Here is an 18,263-nt window from a genome sequence, read left to right on the forward strand (position 1 = left end):
TATATTCGAAGCAGACTGAAAAGATAATGTCTTGTACTGAGCTTGAATGCATTGTCCAGAGCCCCAGAACTCCATAGGAAGAAGCTTGCCCAACTGCAACACAGAGAAGGGCTCGGGCGAGAGTCTGAGAGGCTAATGGGAGTGCAGGGCATCTACACCAGGGACGGTTGGCCTCCCTTTTCAGTTAAACCAGTTCCTCTGGTTGTACAGATGACTGTGAAGCTAATGGTTTAGAACTCACTACTATGGTTCCTGAGTCAAGGGGCCTTGACTAACTGGCTTCCAGTCACTCAGCTTTTAAAGGACACCTCCTTCTAAAGTCTGGGACAAAGGAACCAAGGGGAAGTGGAATGTTCTGGTTATTTTTGACACAAAGCTAAGCTATCCTGGACTTGCTCTGGTGAATCCTAAGTGGTTGCAGTTGTTAACACTAGGGTAAGAGTCAAGGATTTAGTGACGTACCTTTGTGGCCTTTAAAGATCATATTTGAGAAAAATATGGACGAAGTCAGTGGAGCTTGTCTTTGGATTTGGAAAAGTGAGGAAGGCAACTCTCTTGTGTTCTTCTGTTCCAGTTTTTGGTTCTGTTAAGTATGGGTATGGCAAAGGGGTTTGATGAAAGATGACCTTCCTTCCGTACCTTGAAATAAGTATTGAAGGGCAGGAAAACTGAAAACCAAGGGTAGAACAGAAATAGAGATGGGTGAGATGGAAGAAGGACAGCAAATCATTTGTAACTGCCTTTTTGGAAGTGAAAAATAGCCAAACATAATGGCATGTGTGTGTCTGAAGGGTGATTAATCACTGATGTCGCTCTCTGTGGGAAGTTTCAGGATTTCTGGCTACTTCGACTTTCCTCTATACCTGAAGAAGTGGGTCCATTCTGGATTCTTCTTTAGTGATCTTACAATTTTAAAGAGCAACTTGTTTCCGAGTGACAAAAGGGATTTCAAGTCACCTGGAGGGTTGCTAAGTCATGTGCTGCAGACCAGAATTTGTGACTTCTTAGATCATGGAGCCTAGAGATTTTTCAGACCTTGAAAGTTGGAAGCCAGTTTTAGAGCCTTTAATTTTCTAGTCAATTAACTTTGGGTATATGGACAAAAGTCCCTTCTTGGAAACCTTTCCTGACTGCTGCCCTCCTCTGCTTCTCCACAGTGTACATGGTATTTATTTATACTTGCTTACTGTTGTATCATTGTCCTCGCCTCTTGAGCCCATGTGCCATCACATCTCCCCATTTGTACTGTGAGACAGTACCTGGTTCAGAAGACTGTCTCCGAAGTGAAGAGAGGAAAGGGTGGCGACTTATCCAGGCCGAGTAAGCTCACAGGAGAGGTGCTGGGATCACAATCCCATGGCTCTTTCGCCACAGGGGCGATTGGGGCTGACATCACAGGGTATGGGTAAGGGTTATGGGGGTTTACAGGGCATCCCGAGCCATCCTTATCTATAATTTCTATTTTTCCCCCTACGTTCCCCCAGAATCACTAAGCAGGAATCTTATGATTGGGTGTGAATATTCCTTCTTTGGCCCATGAATTAATACAGCTCATTTTATAAACTGAATTTAATGTGTGAAACCATGACACCAAGTTCCTTTAGAAAGGTGTTGGTAACCTCAGAGGGGAACAAAAGTGACATTCACTTTTGTTTACTTTAGTTAACCACCCAAGGGTCAGAGAAGCCTTGGGGCCTTGAGGTATACATCCCTTTTTATTTCTTTATCTTCCAGGAAGTGCCTTTACCACTATGAAAATTGAATTGACCATTTAGCATGTATGTTTGTCCATTATATCTCTCGATTTTCTCTGCCTCCCAGGGATATACCTTAATCTGGGGAGAATTTCCACACATACGTACTGTTGCCAACCTAGATCTTATGGTTTTCTTCCCATTCCTGATTCTCTGACTAGTGGGTAGTAACAAGGATATCAATTATTCCCTGCCTTCCAGTCATAACGTAGCCTAGTAGAAATAGGAGTATATGGATTTGGTTGGGGTGGAGGAGATTGGAAGCGGAAGCCAAATGTCTTCTTTTGGTACAACTGTGGGTCCAACAATCACTGATCATGCTGTAGGCATGTCACCCCAGGGGTTCCATGTGCTACAGGTTGGTAAGTCCTAACCTGAGATAAAAAGAAAGAAACTCAGACTCTGTGTTTTTATCCAAAATAAAAGGTTTTTGGTTTGGTTTTGTTTTTTCTAAAGTGAACATGGGGGATTCACTTCGGAGCCCAAACAATGCTGTAAGCCTACCTTAGTCTGGAGCAGTGTTTTTGGTATTCTCCTTAGTGAAGTTCCTCTTGAGTCTCGGTGCTTCTCTTCTGCCCTAAAAAGACTCCCCATCCTTTTGAAGTGCTTCTCCTTTCAGTGAATGTGAGTGGCTGCGCGGCCTGCCCTCTCCTTCAGACCAAGGCCCAGCTTTTCCATGCCCTAGAAAGAGCATGGGTCTAAAAGCTGAGGGGGGCTTCTCAAGCAGAAGGTCCTATACCATGGGAAGTTAGAACTGGAAGCAATCTTAGAGATTATTTAATAGATCCTTTTTTCTACAGGAGGAAACTGAGATCCAGCCATTTAGTAGCAGAGTCAGACCTAGAGCCCTTTTCCAGTGTTCTTTCTGCAACTCCATTTTTGTCTTCCTGGGCATGTGGTTTCTCTTACTCTAGACAAAGGCACGGCTGGCCCAACTTAGAAGGGTAGAGGCTGACCCCAAGCTGGAACTTGGGTGTTAACTGTGGAGTGATCTGTGGTTCTGGGGGGTGATTGCATTGCCTGGAGCCACTGGGATCTGGACCTCCCTGTTCTGCCTTCAGTGGCTGTTCTGTCCCAAGACCACAGAAGGCAGAGACCACAGTCACACCTCTGTCTCTCCCAGAGCAGCTTCTGCACATTGTTCTTAGTAAATATCTGTCCATGTTTTCCCCCTCTGGTTCAATTTAATTCCAAAGGTCCCTTTCCCCCCCTTTCTTTCTTGTCTCTTTTCATGAAGTGTACCCTTTCAGGTGGAAATGAATCAATGAAATACATTCCTATCATTCCATTTTTGAAAGTCACTGGTTTTTATGTAACACAGTGTTTTAATCCATTTGACAAATGTTTATGTGCTGACTGCCTGCCAGCCCTGCGCTGGATACTGGGGGAGAATGGGTGGGAATCATAATGGCACTGACCCCACTGGGCTGCTGTGAGGATTAGTTAAGACAATGTATGTAAAGGGCTTAGCGTAGCACCAGGCATATAAAGTGCTATAAAAAGGTTAGCTACTAATGGTAACAGTAGTTGGAATACTAAACATAGAACCCATACTCAGGGAACTCACAGCTAAATATCTGTGGGTCTTCTAGGTGGTAATGCTGCAAATCTACATTCCTAAGCAATTTAATGGTCTTGGTTCAAACCATTGTCAGCTGTGCCTCAGTGCTGTAGAGTTGCCACTGTGGGGAAAGAAAGCTTGTGATCTATAAGTATGATAGGGATTTCCTTTTTTTTTTAATTAAACCAATTAAAAATTTTAAAAAGATACAATGCTTCTAGTATTATAATCACTGTGGTTAGGTAAAAGAACATCTGAGAGAAGGTACTGGCAAGATACCCGAAGCATCCTCGAGTTATTCTTCTCTGAGGGGAAACACAATGTACAAGAATTGGAACATGGCTACACCAGGATTGAAGTTTAGGTCCTGAAAACCTATGTTATGTAAAAAGACATCACTTCCTGCCTGCCCCTTGACTTTGGCTAACAATCTAATTGAGAGCCATTTTTCTGATCCCATCAGCCAACATTTGTTGCACACCCTTCATCTGCAAAGCTTTGCAGGTCCTCTTCAGGCTGTTTTTGCCTAGGTAAAAATCATGACCTGCCCACAGCAGCCCCCGAGGTTCTAGACATTCTCTGAGGTTTGGCCAGTATCTTGTGTATTCCTTGTGGTTGGGAGACATGGGTAGCTTGGCCCCCCTGCTTTGTCTATTCAGTGACTAATGGAGTTCCTCTTTTGAGGTTGACAGAACCTTCTGTGTTATACTTCCTGCAAGGAGGTGAGCCCTGGTTACACCTGCAAGGCAGCCAAGAGGCTGCCAGGTTGGCTTTAGCCAGGTAAAAGAGCAAACAAAGATCAGAGTTATGCAACAGGTCCTTTCACATTCTTCTTGCTTTCCTGGAGACCATAGTGAGGAAACTGGCAAATTGAAAGGAAGGGAAATCCCTTCCGCTGCTCGGTTGAAACAGTACCTCATAAAACATCTCTGTATGCAGGTACTTGCTCTCCTTGGGGTGGGATTAGTTGTAGGCATCTGTTTGGTCTCTTACAGCACCTGGTGTGTAACAGGCTCTCAGGACAGTCGCAGTTTCTGCTCTGCCACCATTAGCATCTCCATCATTGCCCCGAGGGAGAAAGGGATATTATCTTTCCCCATCCAACAGGGAACCAAGCCTCACTGTTAAAAAGAATTGCAAACAGTCCACTTCTGCACAGATTTCGGATGTCAGGCTCACACCTGTGTGCTGCCTCCTCATACTTAATCACTTAATGTATCCTTTTCTATATGTTTACCCCTCTTAAAATAAATGGGTTCATATTTATAAATATAGTCTGCCTTAAAACATGATTTCACTTAATCTTTGGAACGTCTTTCCATAGAGATGCTTTTCCAGGATCTTTTTAGTGGCTACAAAGGGTTTCGCTGTAGACAAGAATTGAACTTGACAATTGTTGGTACTGATTTAATATAATGGCTAAAATTTGGTGAGAAGGAATGAGGAAGAGCCCTGGGTTAAGAAATAGATCTTTCCAGAATCAGACTGTACAGACAGATTCTTGTCCTGGAGTTTACGAATCTCCACTCCCTACATCCCACCTTTCCTTTCCGCGAGGTATATTTCACCCCACGGGAGGGGTATGACTTACCCTTCTCCCCCCGTGAGACCAGTGTGCACGGGGCTAGAGCTGCATGTTTTACCCCCTCAGCCTTTTGTTTATGTGGTGTTAGGAATCTCCTCACTTCTGAGGCTTCTAATTGTGCAGTTGCTTTCATGAGTAGGTCCAGGGATTTCTCTTTTTCTCTTTTTGAGACATGCCTCCAAAGATAGGTGATTTCAAAATTATTGTTACTGGGAAAGAGAGCCTTGATTTTTTTTTTTTTTTATCTGCCTAGCAAAATTATACATAAACATTGGGAAAACATTTGAAAATACAGATAAATGAAAATAAAATCCCATTACCTAGAGAGAGCTCTGTTAACATTTTAAATATATCCTTTTAATTTTTTTCCATGTGTGTATTTTTTCCAGAAATAGGGTATAGTAGTGTTACAGACTTTTTTCTCATAACATACTAAACAACTTCCACGACGTTTTTGTGGATGCATTCAGTGATATGCCAGCTCAGCTCAGGTTGGGATTGTTAAATATTCAATGGTTAAGCCATTGGTAGCTTGAAATCAGCCATGGTGGGAGTAGTTATACTAAGAATGTTACCAGACACCACAAATCAAGGTCTTCTGTTTTACTCAGAGAGCTGGTTTATCAACATACTACTAGGTGCTCATTTTATCATGTGTAAATATGGTTTGTTTTTATTTTCAACCGCCCTATTTTTGGTTGTTTCTAATTTTGCTATTATCAACAATATTGTAATGAGCGTTCTTATAGTTGTCTTAACACACACCTATAATTCCTTAGGATAAATCCCTTGAAGTGGAGGTCCTAAATGAAAGGACATCCCAAACTTCAAGACTTAGTTGTTGCCAGTTATCCCCCATTTTATACCCTTTGAAAGGAAGAGTGTACTGTTCTTTGTTTAAAGAGGATTTATGAGAAACATCCTCTGGGACCAGGAATTTCATGTCTCTCCTATTGTTTACTTCTGTTTACATTTTCTGAATTAACTTAATTCTTTTTATATAAGGAAATACGCTGGCTGAAAGCCTGTGATTCTTAAGCTGCGTACTGATAAGCAGGGTGTAGAAAAATTCATCTTGTGGTTGTTCTGGATTGAGAGGCAATATATAATGATGATTAAGAGCTTGCACTCTGGGGCCAGAACGAGTTTGAATCCCAGTTCTGCCAGTTACCTGTGTGACTTTGTGCAAGTTACATAAACCCTGCCTCGGTTTCCTCGTCTGGAAGATGGAAAGGATGATGGAATCTAGTCATGGAGTTTTTACAAGGCTTAGATGGGTTGACATACGTAAATCACCTAGAACTGGCACATGGTGAGTGCTATGTAAGCGTTGGATTATTGTTAGCATTAATGAGTATATAGAAGTCTCTGTGGAATTGTGCCAACTGTCACATTCAAATGATTTCATTAGTTCCTTAATCATATGAGAAATTGAGCTGAGCATATTTTGTATTGATCCCCAAATATTTGAGTACCATGTGGCAGGTATTAGACTAGCAACCACAGAGAATTTAAGATGTTTCCACGCCCCTGAGGATCTTGCAGTCCAACTTGGGAGCTGCCCCATAAGCATAAAACAGTAAATAATGACCAAAAAAAGGAAAATAGTTGCTGAAGACAATAAGAGGAAAGATGCTTCAAGGTCTTGCCTGATTTCTGACTAAAATAGTTATGCAGAAGCTGATGAGAGCACAGTGCCTGGGGTGATCTGGGAGGACTTCTCAGGAGATGTAGGGTTCTCTCTGGGCCCTACAGGGGCCTTTAAAGGGCTGAGTATATAGTGTGAGCAAAGCAGCAGGGATGTGCAGGGGACCACAGAGGAGAGGTGAGACCTGCCTTCTCAAGCTGTGCTGTCTAATTCTGTAGCCACTAGCCATATGTGGCTATTGCAGACTTGAAATGAGCATGGTCCAAGTGGAGCTGTACTGTAAGTATAAATTACATACCAGATTGCAAAGATTTAGTACAGAAAATGTAAAGTAGCTCAGTAATCTTTATATTGATTACATATTGAAATGATCATATTTTGGACATAGTGGGTAAAATACAATATATTAAACTTAATTGTACCTGTTTGTTTTTACTTTTTTACTGTGACTCCTAGAAGATTTTAAATGATATAAAATTATATAATTTTATTTTTTATATAATATAAAATACGTGGCTCACATTTGTGGCTTGCATTATATTTCCTTCAGATGGAGCTGTCCTAGACTTTATAGTCCATGATACATTGATGTGCCAGAGTAGAAAGGATATAGAGTTAGAAACTTTCACCCCATTCCAGGGCCAATCCAAGGCCGTCCTCGCAGCCCCTCCATAATTCCAGGAGGATGGCAGTCTCTCTGATGCTTAAACATGCCCATAGGCGTTCTCCACTGAAAATTTCAAGCAAAGCAGTTATACATTTTCCTTTCTGAGCAACGTAGTTTGTGAGGAAACAAACAGGACTGAAATTGCAAGTTCTCCTCATGGAGCTCAGATTAGCCAGCTTTTAGGAACGTAATGTGGGGAAGTCCTGACAAGAATAGTGAACAGGAAGACCGGCAACGTGCTACCATCTCCCAGCTGTCTAACCCCCAGCTGACGGCCTTCAGTCCTGCCTCTTCATATGACATAAGAAGTGTGGCTGGCCTGCATGTCCCCAGGGTCTCAGGGGTAAGATGGGGCGGAGGGAGCCCGCTGCTCTGACTCAGGACCGAGGTCCAGAGAAGGCATGACTAGGTGGGTGCACGCAGCTCCTGGTTGAACTCGGGCAAGTTTCGTTTCGCCATTTAGTTGAATGACGTTTGAGTGTTTGATTCATTCTGAACAGCATGTCTCATCCCATTTTTGTCCTCCTGAAGCATGACCGAGTGCCTGACAGAGTGCAGTGCTATACAGGCTATTGGGACCATCTCCCTATTTGTGTAGGGAAAGTTGTATATATAGCACGCCTTGCTTGTATGTCACCATAGAACACTAGAATTTTACAGCATCGCAGAACATAAAGATCTCAGTTTTATCCATGAGAAGAGCACTTTGGAAGAGAGAAAAGACTTGCCTGAAGTCTCAGCTGGTAATGAGTAAAATGGTATCATTCTGTCTGTAGCACATTGCTTATACCTTTACAGAGAAGACAGTGAAACATAGAATAGTCCTGCCCTTTTCTTGGTGGGGGGGGGGGGTGGAGAGGGTAGATGTGCTGGATCAAGTCTTCTGGGAAATCCAGCTCTTTGGAAGGAATCTGAGGGGGCAGGGATCCCAGTGAATCAGAAATCGCTCTCAGGTTCCTGAAACTATGTCCTAGCCACCTGCTCTAGATCTGCTCCCATAGGAATCTGTCCTACAGTGGCCACTTGCATCTGGTGTTTCTAAATGTCTAGACGGATTCTGGGGGAACTTTACCACTCTGAAATCACAGCTGGGTTCCCAGAACCTAGAGCTGAGGGCTAGGTCCCACAGGTCCTGACAAAACCAGGATCTGTTCCACTGGCGTGGAGTCTCCAAGTGAGGCCAGGCTATACGGGGGAGCTTCCTTAGACATGTCATGGAGTCTTCCTATGACCTTCCAGGCCTTATGGAAGGTCAAGGTTGATCCGAAGCCAGGCCTGGATAGCCAGTGTGCTCCAGTCTAATCAGGGTCCCATGAAGCCCTCCCAGACAACCCAGGGAGGTTTGTGGCTGCCACAGTATTCTGGGTGCCTTACTCGAAGTTTCCTGGGCTGGTCATCTCTGACTCCTCCAACACTGGGGGATCATTGGCAGTCACAGCCAGTGAACAAAGTGGGTGTGACATTGCCCTTGTAAATTTACAGTTTAGAGAGGGCAGCAGATCTCTCTGTCTCACACACACACAGATCTTTATAAGTGCTCCCAAAGGGCACCGTGAGAGTATCTGTTGGAGGGAGGAGGTAGAATTTACACTGGGGCAAAAGGGACCTTGTGTGAGGAACTGACGTAAGTACTGAAAGTCTGTTACTGCCATTCTTCTGGTCCCCAAGTGGGCCACATTTAAAGGGTCTTTCCAGAAGGTTTTGCTAAATATCATGGGAGAACACAGGGAAGTAGAGTAAAAGAAGCATAAAGCAAGACAGTTTATGGAGGTCACCTTGCTTGACACTGGCTTGCTTCAAGAGCTCATGCACCATTCTTTGGTCCAGAAGCACCTGGGGAACCTGTACTGTGTCCATAAGGGATCATTGCCGAGGCCCTCACTTCCTAATTCATGACCTGAGTCCTAAGGAGCTGTCGTGTTCCTACATATCTTGACACTGGGATCCAGATGAAAAGGGCCAGATTCCCATTCACCATTACCCACCTTGGGCTTCCTCCCGGGCTCTAGTTTCCGCTCTGAGGTGTTGCCATCCACAGCTGCCACCTCCTGTAGGGATACACCCCCAATCATGCATGAGGACAGGTTTCAGCTGAGTCAGAGTGAACTTCTTCAGCAGTGCTGTAGACTTGACTCTACAGCATGCGGGACAGTGTACTCAGTGGTCTTCTGAGATCTTTTCCGGTTCCCATTCCACAAAGGGTTTAAAAAACAGACAATCCTATTTGTTTACTTGGATTCTGTGTGAAAGTGGGCAAAGACCTCAGTAACCTTCTGGGGTTTTTCCCAGCCTTTCTGATTTTTAAGTCCCTGTTTCTTTGTGCTTTGGTTTGGAAATTATATCCCCTTCCCGATTTAACTGACACCCTGACTACCAAATAGTGCTTCCACTTGGAGTGTAATCAGCTACCTCTCCCAGAGTGTCTGTGGATCTCCTCAAACAGCCACTTTCCCAGCTCCTTCCCGGTGAGGTGGTCAGGTCTAAGTTTAACTGTGACCTTCTGCCAGCACACACAAGCGAGGGCTGCAAGAGCAAAATCAGAGCTGGTCTGTTCTCAGGGGTGTGTGTGTGTGTGTGTGTGTGTGTGTGTGTGTGTGTGTGTGTGTGTGTGTGTGTGTGTGTGTGTGTTGTAGGAGTTAGAAAAGTAGCTGGGCAAGTCTCCCCAAATGGCCAGATCAGCCCTGGGGGGAGAAGTGGAGGAGTTTAGGGTGGGGAGAAGTATAGTCATCCCAAAGGATGATTGGGGTTTATCCTAGCTTGGCTGGGTCCCTGGGAGAAAGTCAGCCAAATTCTCCACCCTCTTGGTTTCCTCCCACTGTAAGGTATCAGCGACATAGCTCACCTGGCTTTGTAATTACCGTGGCTTCCTGCCAAGCATTATGCCACAATTATGTGCTCACTCTTGCCTCTTATTCCAAAGTCACCAATCCCAGGTTCATGAGATACAATCTGCACATTGTATTGTATAGATTTCAGCCCTTGTTTCATTGTCTGGGGTACATCTTTGTTGGGTTTGCATCTTTTTCTCTTTCAATGTGTACATATCTCAGAGACAGGACAGAGACAGTGTCTGTAATTCTGTTGGTAGAATAGCTTTGCACATTTTTATACTAAAAAAAAATTTTAGTATAAAAATATGCAAATGCAAAGGATTGAAACCGGTTTAGTTTGTAAAATATTTCTTATTATAACTTAGTCACACCTCCAATTTGTGTTTATAGTCATAATTAGCATCCTACACCATAAAATTCATACATACATATGTGACATTTTTAGAAGGGTATCAGATTGTGACTCAGATAGGACAATCTTATTTTTCTATTTGCTCTCTAACAAACAGAGGCAGGTTTGGAGAGGCCATGTGGAGCGTATGTGTCTTTCCAAAATGCCCTGGCATGCACTTGAGAGGAGAACCAGATCACAAAGCTTTAGAGCTGGGATTCTAGCACTTTGTGACAGTGTCCAGGTTAGTCTTACAAACAGGGACTTGTCTAAGAAGGGAACATGGGACATTTAGCTCTCTTGTGCTCATCTGTCATTTTCTGTAAGTAAATGAACAGGATTTTTGAGGGCAATTCTCTCTTGAGCTCAGGTCTCTAAGGGAAGACTGTGGGTTAGAGAGGGTCAGACTGAGTTCCCATCCTGGCATTAGAATTTACTAAATTACATTAGTCTAGTTACTTAGCTTCTTTATATTAATTTCCTCATCCTTATACTTGGGAAAATACAGGTATTTACTGGAGTGTGTGTGTATCACCTAGTATAGTCTTAGCTTTCTGGCACATAGAATGCACTCCATAAATGCTATTATTATTATGAACAATAATATTCTTTCTCATTATCAGATATTTCTCCGACTTACAGGGCAGTAATTTGAGATGGACCATTAAGTGGGGTGGAGGATTAGTGAATATTTTTCAAAGCTTTGCAGAAAACAGACTTGTAACTTATTAGACCTCTAATTACTGGCCTTTTGCCCAATTTTTGATCCCTGGGAGTGTCCTTGTTCAAAACAAGTTGCTGATCTGGTGGGTCCTAGGGCTGATTCAGGAAGACAGTTTTTCTTAAGAAAGAGGTAAAAGGTCTCCTGCCTACACCTGGCCAGCGTGTTGAATTCTTAAGCAATTTCTCAGCAGGTCACCACTAAAGACCTTTATATTTATTTGTTTAGTTTGTGCCATTATCCTATATTCATGTCCAAAGTTGATCATCTTGGGTATGTTCCTTTAATTACTACAGTTACCTGATATGCTCTGGTAAATATCTGATCTTCCATTTATGGCTTAGAAATTTCTCTTCTGTCCTTAGCAACCAATCAGAGCTTCTTGTATTCAGAAACCGCATTTATCACTATTAGACAAAAACAAAGAAACTTGACATTTTGGTTAAACATATTATTGGTTAGATTTTAGATTACTTTTTCCAAGACCTTATAGACCTTCATATTCAGCGGGTCGGAGGAAGTCAAAAGTCCCCCAAATTGACTTTCTTGGGACCTGTGTGGAGTCAGGCCATGTGACCGTCCTTGACTTAATCCCCGTGGCCCAGGGAATAAAATATTCCAGTTATTTTAGGACCCACCCCTGGGGTGGGGGTGAGGCTAGAGATTGAGCAGAGACGGCGTGTCAGCTCACAAAGCTGGGAAATCTGGGGTGCTCCTGTGCTGGGGAGGCCAGCCAGCAGGCCTCGTCCCTGTTGACCCGTAGGCCCCTTGGTCTAATGAGAAACGGCACTGAGTTTAAGGACACCTGAAGTCCTTCTGCCTCTTCTGATGCATGCGCTCAGGGGACAGCACGGCCAGCTCTTCTGGAGGGGTAAGGAAGTTGTGTGCTGGGGAGGCCTTGTGAGGAGGTAACATGGGGAGTGTATCTTGAAGGGTCAGGCGGGATACTCTTCATCTTAGAAGTCGGGCAAAGGAAACAGCATGGGGAAAGGACGTGGGGTCGTGGATGGGAGTGGAGTATCTATGGATATGACTTACCATGTGGTACTACAGTCTCCCCTTTGTTCTTCTTTGGGGAGTCAGCCTACACATTTCACATGTGAGAAGACAGAGGCTCAGACAGATGAAGCGATTTCCCCAAGAGCATGTGGTTAATAAATTGAGTCCTGGTCTCTTCTCAATATTCTACTGTCTCTCCCACTTACCCTGCTGCCCAGCTTGATTCTGATCCTTTTATCAATTTCTGTATTTTTTTATTCCTGTAATGGAATTTGGTACAGTTCCACATTGTGTCACTGAAACTATGGGATGTGTTAGCAGTTCCAGAAGCAGCTTTTTCTTGCGGGGTATTACTTTTATTTGCATATGTAAACCCTGTGCCGCCAAAGCTCTTAACATAAGCATTGCCTGGCATACACACACACTTTCATACCCTAAATAGCAGAGGCCTAGAAATGTTTGTCTACTTTTGCCAACATCTGACTATGATTATCTTTAACCACAGTCACACTTGTTTGTCTCTTAAAATAGTATTGACTCTCCCAGGGAGGCTGTTTCTAGTCAACACAGCCCTCCCAGAGCCCTGTGTGTTCCACCTGCCTTCTCCTGGTAGCCGGGACAGCCGTGATTGACTGTGATTAATTTCCCTGCTCCCTTGTGTTGACACTCCTGAATTCTTCCTTAGGGTTCACAGACCTCTCCTAGCGAGAGGATTAGATTTCACCTCCAGAGCCCACCTGTTGACTCAAGTAACTGAAAGTGTAGCTCTCCCTGCAATGTCCATCAGCCCTTCTTCCTTCCTGTCCCTGCCTCTGCCCACAGGCCATGCCACTCTGCAGGGGTCAACTTCCCCAGAGGAGAGCCGCCTACAGGCCCAGCTGTGTCTGACCTGTGGGTGGACCCAGCCAATTTTTGAAATGGAATATACCTTCCCCCTGTTCCTCAGCATGGATATTAAAAATGTGTGTCCTTGCTTTGGGATTCTGTCTTAGAGAAAGTCAGTATCCCCCTCTGCTAGCCTGTCGGGTTCCTTTGCTTTAAGATAAAAGTTGCTTCATTTTGACTTTGAACTTGAAGAGAGTTAGAGGGGGATGAAGGTGTTGTTTTACCTCACAGTTTCTATCTACGAATCACCCTCTCCCCACCGTCCCCCATCCCCTGGAATAATACATCATACCAAGCCAGAAAAACCTGCTCTCAGACGGGACCCGGTGGTGGTCTTTGAGCGGGTCTTTCTCACAGCATCATCAGGATAAAGAAAATGAACAACATCAGTTCACATGTGTGATTCTGGGTGGTGTGCTCTGGACTTGGATCCCATCGCTAAGAGATCCCTTTTCTGAAACAGTCAAGGGGACATGTGGGTGGCAAACCCAAAAACCCACGGGTAAGGACTGAAAAAACAATAGTTTATCAGGATTGCTTTTCCGTTTTTCAGGCTTGCTCTATGCTTTGAACAGTGTGTTTTCCAGAGTGGGGCATGGAGGTCACCATCTAGGCTCTGAGAAGAGCTACTCCTGGTGCCATTGTTGGGCTGTATTGCTCATCCCGAACCACAGAAGTTGTTTCTGCATAACCTTGTGATAGTAGAGTTGAAAGGTGAGGTGCTTAATGGTAGAAAATAGGTTTGGGAGATGTAGGTTGCAGATGAGCTCATGAAAGCCCTATAAATATTTTTATGATCCTTAAATTATCCCGCTAAATAGAATGAGGACTGTGCAATTTCCATTCTTCTGGGTTAGAAATAGTTCAGATTTTCCGCACTTGAAATTTGAACTAGAAATTTTTAAATTCATTTTTGTGTGTGCAAATAATAGGGTGCATTAAGGCACTTTCACCCCCACCCCTACTGTGGTCCTTCATCCAGATGAGGCTCAAAACTATGAGTGTAGATTTTAGAGTCCTGCGTACCTGCCCTAAACACTGGCTCTGTCATTTACCACTTCTGCAACCTGCCAGAAGGGACTTAACCTCTCTATGCCACATTCTCGGTATCAAATGGGCATCCTAATAGCACCTATGCACATGCAGTGTTGCAAACATTACACGAGACTGCAAGTAAAATGACTAGCACATCTGTCATGTTGTAAGATCTCAGTAAAGAACAACACGTAAAACGTAAATGTAGAGGATGGTGATGGTTGCACAACACTGTTGTTCACTTAAGTGGTTAAAATGGTAAATTTTATATTATATATATTTTATCACAGTAAAAGGAATTTTTAAGCCATACCCCCAAAAAGGTAGATGTATGTGTGAAAGAGAGCAATTTATTAATGTATAAAAGAATGGAAAGTAATTTACCAAAACCTGCTATCTGGAAGGATTCTGGGTGATTTTTTTATTTTCTTCTTTAAAACTTTTTGATTTTTGAAAATTCCTACAATAACATTATTTACTTCTACAACTAGAAAATATTAAGTTACAACAGAAGTCTAACTGAACAAAAGCATAGCTAAGTCAAATAATGACAGGCCACCCACATTTTCAAGCAGGTTCCTGGACTGTTTTCCACCTGCCCTACTGGTTCTTGGGGTTGATGGGGGCAGGGTGGCAAGTGCAGCCCCTCCCTGTCCTGGCCCTACCTGACCTCTAACCTAGTCAGCTGTCTACCATATCCATGGCCACGGTCACTGGGAGGATCGGATGGGACAGTGCAGATGATTCCTTGTGGCCCAACCCACTGAGCTGCAGTGACTACAGGTGCCACATCAGTTTTTGACTCCCACTTGCAGAGTTTCAGTATCTTAGGGTTTTTGGGTTCATGTATTTAATAAAGATGCATATGCACTCACAGGTGTTTTTCAGCCTCTGTGCTTCACACATGGCAGTGTGATGTGTCAGAACACCCAAGAGCAGAGTGGCAGTCGGCCCCGCCTCCATTACCCCCCTACCCTTCCACCCCAGCTTTCCGTTACACATGACTGGGATTCCCCCCTCCTCCAAACACACACCCCCAGCATGTTATTCTTGCCACTGCTTCTAGCATCTCTCCTGAGGCTTTATTGGAAAATCTACTTCTTGTTGACTTTAACCCCCTTTATCATCTCAGTGTCCAGCCGACTCCTGATTATCCCCATCATGAATGATTTAAAGATTTCACTTATTATGTTCATGCATTCATTCAGCAAATACTTACTGAACCTAAATATTCTGAAACATAAAACAGAGAAATAAAATCACATTTATTCGAGTTTTTGCACGAGGGGAGTTATGCTTTGGAGTAATTACTACATTGTCCTCATGTGGGGCATTCCGAGGTCCTTAAACTTGGGCCTTACGCCATATTTCGACTGGAGCGTATCCTCTCTTAGATGGGGACCCTCACTGGTGACGTGCGACCCAGAGGAGCGGAGCATGGGAACTGCCCCTGGAGCCAGAGCCTGAGCTCTGCTTCTCGTGGGTCTGGCAAGCTTGGTGCCTGCACAGTGTGGTGTATCCACTGGGCATGAAGACACCCAGGCTATGAGATGGGGGGCAGGGCTGCTGCTTCATCCTTCCTCACAGTCCTGTCTCCTTAAAAGTTCCATGATTCTGATTTATAAAATATGGGAAGCTTATAAGACAAATGGAAAACAGAGGTTCTTTTGAAGTTTAAAATATTTTTCCTGACATTAGAGTAAGGTAAATTATGTCCTCAAATAACATTATACATAAAAATAAATTCCAGATGGATTTCAGGCAAATGTAATGAGCACCCTAAAGGAAGTAAGGCAAATGATAGACTGAGAGAAAATACTGGCAACCTACATAATAGACAAAAATTAATATCCAGAATGTATAAAGAGTTCTTAGAAATCAATAAGAAAAAAGGCAACAACCCAATGGGAAAATGGGCAAAAGTTAGAAAGAAGCAGGACTTAAAAAAAAAAAAAAAGCAGTAAACTTTTGGAAAAGATAATATCAGTAGAAAGCAGAGAAATACAAATAAAAATAAGAACTTTTAACCCTTCAGATGAGCAAAATTAGTGGTAAGGGTGGGGAGAAATAGACAATCACACACTGCTGAGAATATAAATTGATATAGTCTTTCTGGAGAGCCATTTCGCAGCATCTTCAAAAATTGAACATGTATATGTGTTTTGACCTACTTCTAGGAGTATACCCTAAAGAAGTTCTCCATTTGTCCCAGGATGCTCAAGTGGCAGTTTTGTTAATAGCTAACAAGAAGATGGGCAGTAGCATTATTTCCAATAGAGGACTGGTTATGGTACAGTTTTATTGTGGAACACTCTGCAACCACTAAAACAAAAAAGAAAACACAGACGTGGGAAGATCTCCCACTTGTTAAATTTTAAAAAATATATAGAAACAGTCAACGATATAGTATGAACTGCTTTGCGTAAGAACAAAGTCTGTGCGTTTGTGTGTATACATGGATAATAGTCTGAGAGTTACACACGAAACAGCCAAGGTTACTAAACAGGTAGGAGAGTGGAATTGGGGTATGGGGGTAGTAGCTGGGAAGGAATTAGAGATGGAGGACATTTTGCCCTATAATCTTCTACAGTATCATTTGAAATTCCATGAGCATGTTTTTATGTTTGATGTGCTCTTAAAAGTAATATATATTTATAGCAGATAACTTGGAAAACATAGGAAAATAATATCACCTGTAGTCCAAGACACTTTGACTTTAGTTACTTATCGCTCAGTCTTTTTTCTGTATGAACTACCTATCTATATATGTATATAATCACAGCCGGTTCAGTTTTTGTACTCAATACTGTGTTCTGCTTCTTTCACTTAATGTTGTCTAAGCATTTCCCCCCAGTTTTACAAATTCATAGTCTCTCATGCTACCTTTAAATGTTTATTATAAATTCAGACACTTTAAGGCTGAAGAATAGATGGCAGGGTTTTCAAGGGCCACGAGGAGAGGGTACCTGGAGACTGAGCCCCTGCCACGACCTGCCCAGTGGGAGTGGTAAGTGGAGGGTGGCTGAGTCAGGCTCAAGGACCAGTCACCAGAAGTCTCCAGAAGCCACACAGCATCCTGCCTCCCCTCTCGCCTTCTCTTGTGTGTGGTCATCAACAACTTTATGCTTCTGCTTCTCCCCAGCCCAGGTTCTAACTCTGGCTTCTGGGAGCTGCCTTCTCTGCTGCAGGCCTGCCTACGAATTGAGGCCTCATTTCAATTGAGGATTTGAAATGTTGCCCTCCTCTGAAATAAGGCATCTGAAAGTCAGCTTAGCATACAAACTGCGGTCTTTTATATCTCTCAGTTTTAAAGGTGAAAGGGCTGGTAAAGAGGATCTAGAGTTGTGCTTCCAAATGGCAGATTGGTAAGATTGGGATTTGTCTAAGACCATGCAGCAAGTTAGCAGTAAAGCTGGAATCCTCCCCCTGGGGCTCTTGGTATGGCCAGTGCTCTTTTTACTATACTGCACTTTCCTTCTCTTAGGGAGTTGGGAGCTTGGGGCCTGACCTAGGACCGTGAAGTTACCATAAAAGGGTTCCAAACAGCATTCAAGCTGCCTGAAGCGCTGAGACTTAGCCAAAGGGACAGTGGGATGAAGAAAGGTCATCTTCTTAAGGGCTTAAGTTTTAGTTCATTCATTCAGCAAATATCCTCGTCTAACACGTGCTCAAAGAGGGGGGAAATGTTCTAAAGATAAAGGTGGAGTTATCACATGGTGGTGGGCTTACAGAAACTTTTCATTTTCTTGTATTTTTTTCCTATAATGACTAAATATTACTTTTGAAAGCTTGAATTTTTTTTTTCAGGTCCTCTTGTTCATCTAAGCATTTTTATTTGTTGAAGTCATGACATACTTCCTAACTTTGAAGTGAGAAATGGGAGGAAAAAGAATCTGATAGTTCTGGGGTCTCCAACCTGAGTTGGTGGAAGTGCTAAGTGTGTCATGCCACTCACCCATTCATACTTGTCGTGCATGGCTGTGAGTGCATATGTGGGATTGCACCTGCTGGGATCTGCTTCTGCATCTGTGACTGATGAGGAGCAGCCCGTTTTACAGAAGGGAATAAGGGGTAATGGAGCTGCTTGGAAGAAGGAAGTGCATTTTCCCTTTGCTGCTGTCCTGGGAAGGAAAGTGAGAGAGAGTTCGTTCATCAGTTGACTCAAAGCACAGCAGTCTGATGGCAC

General features: G+C 43.3%; 1 protein-coding gene across 14 annotated transcripts in view; it reads left to right on the top strand.

Annotated features, from left to right (window-relative positions):
• LOC309628841 (kalirin) overlaps positions 1 to 18,263 on the top strand; it is a gene marked incomplete at its 3' end in the record, with an annotated part of 315,688 nt that overhangs the window by 202,518 nt on the left and 94,907 nt on the right. The gene's annotated exons all lie outside the window — the stretch shown is intronic.

Source organism: Balaenoptera borealis (genome assembly GCF_965194805.1).
Source record: "Balaenoptera borealis genome assembly, chromosome: 5".
NCBI classification, from domain to species: Eukaryota; Metazoa; Chordata; class Mammalia; order Artiodactyla; family Balaenopteridae; genus Balaenoptera; species Balaenoptera borealis.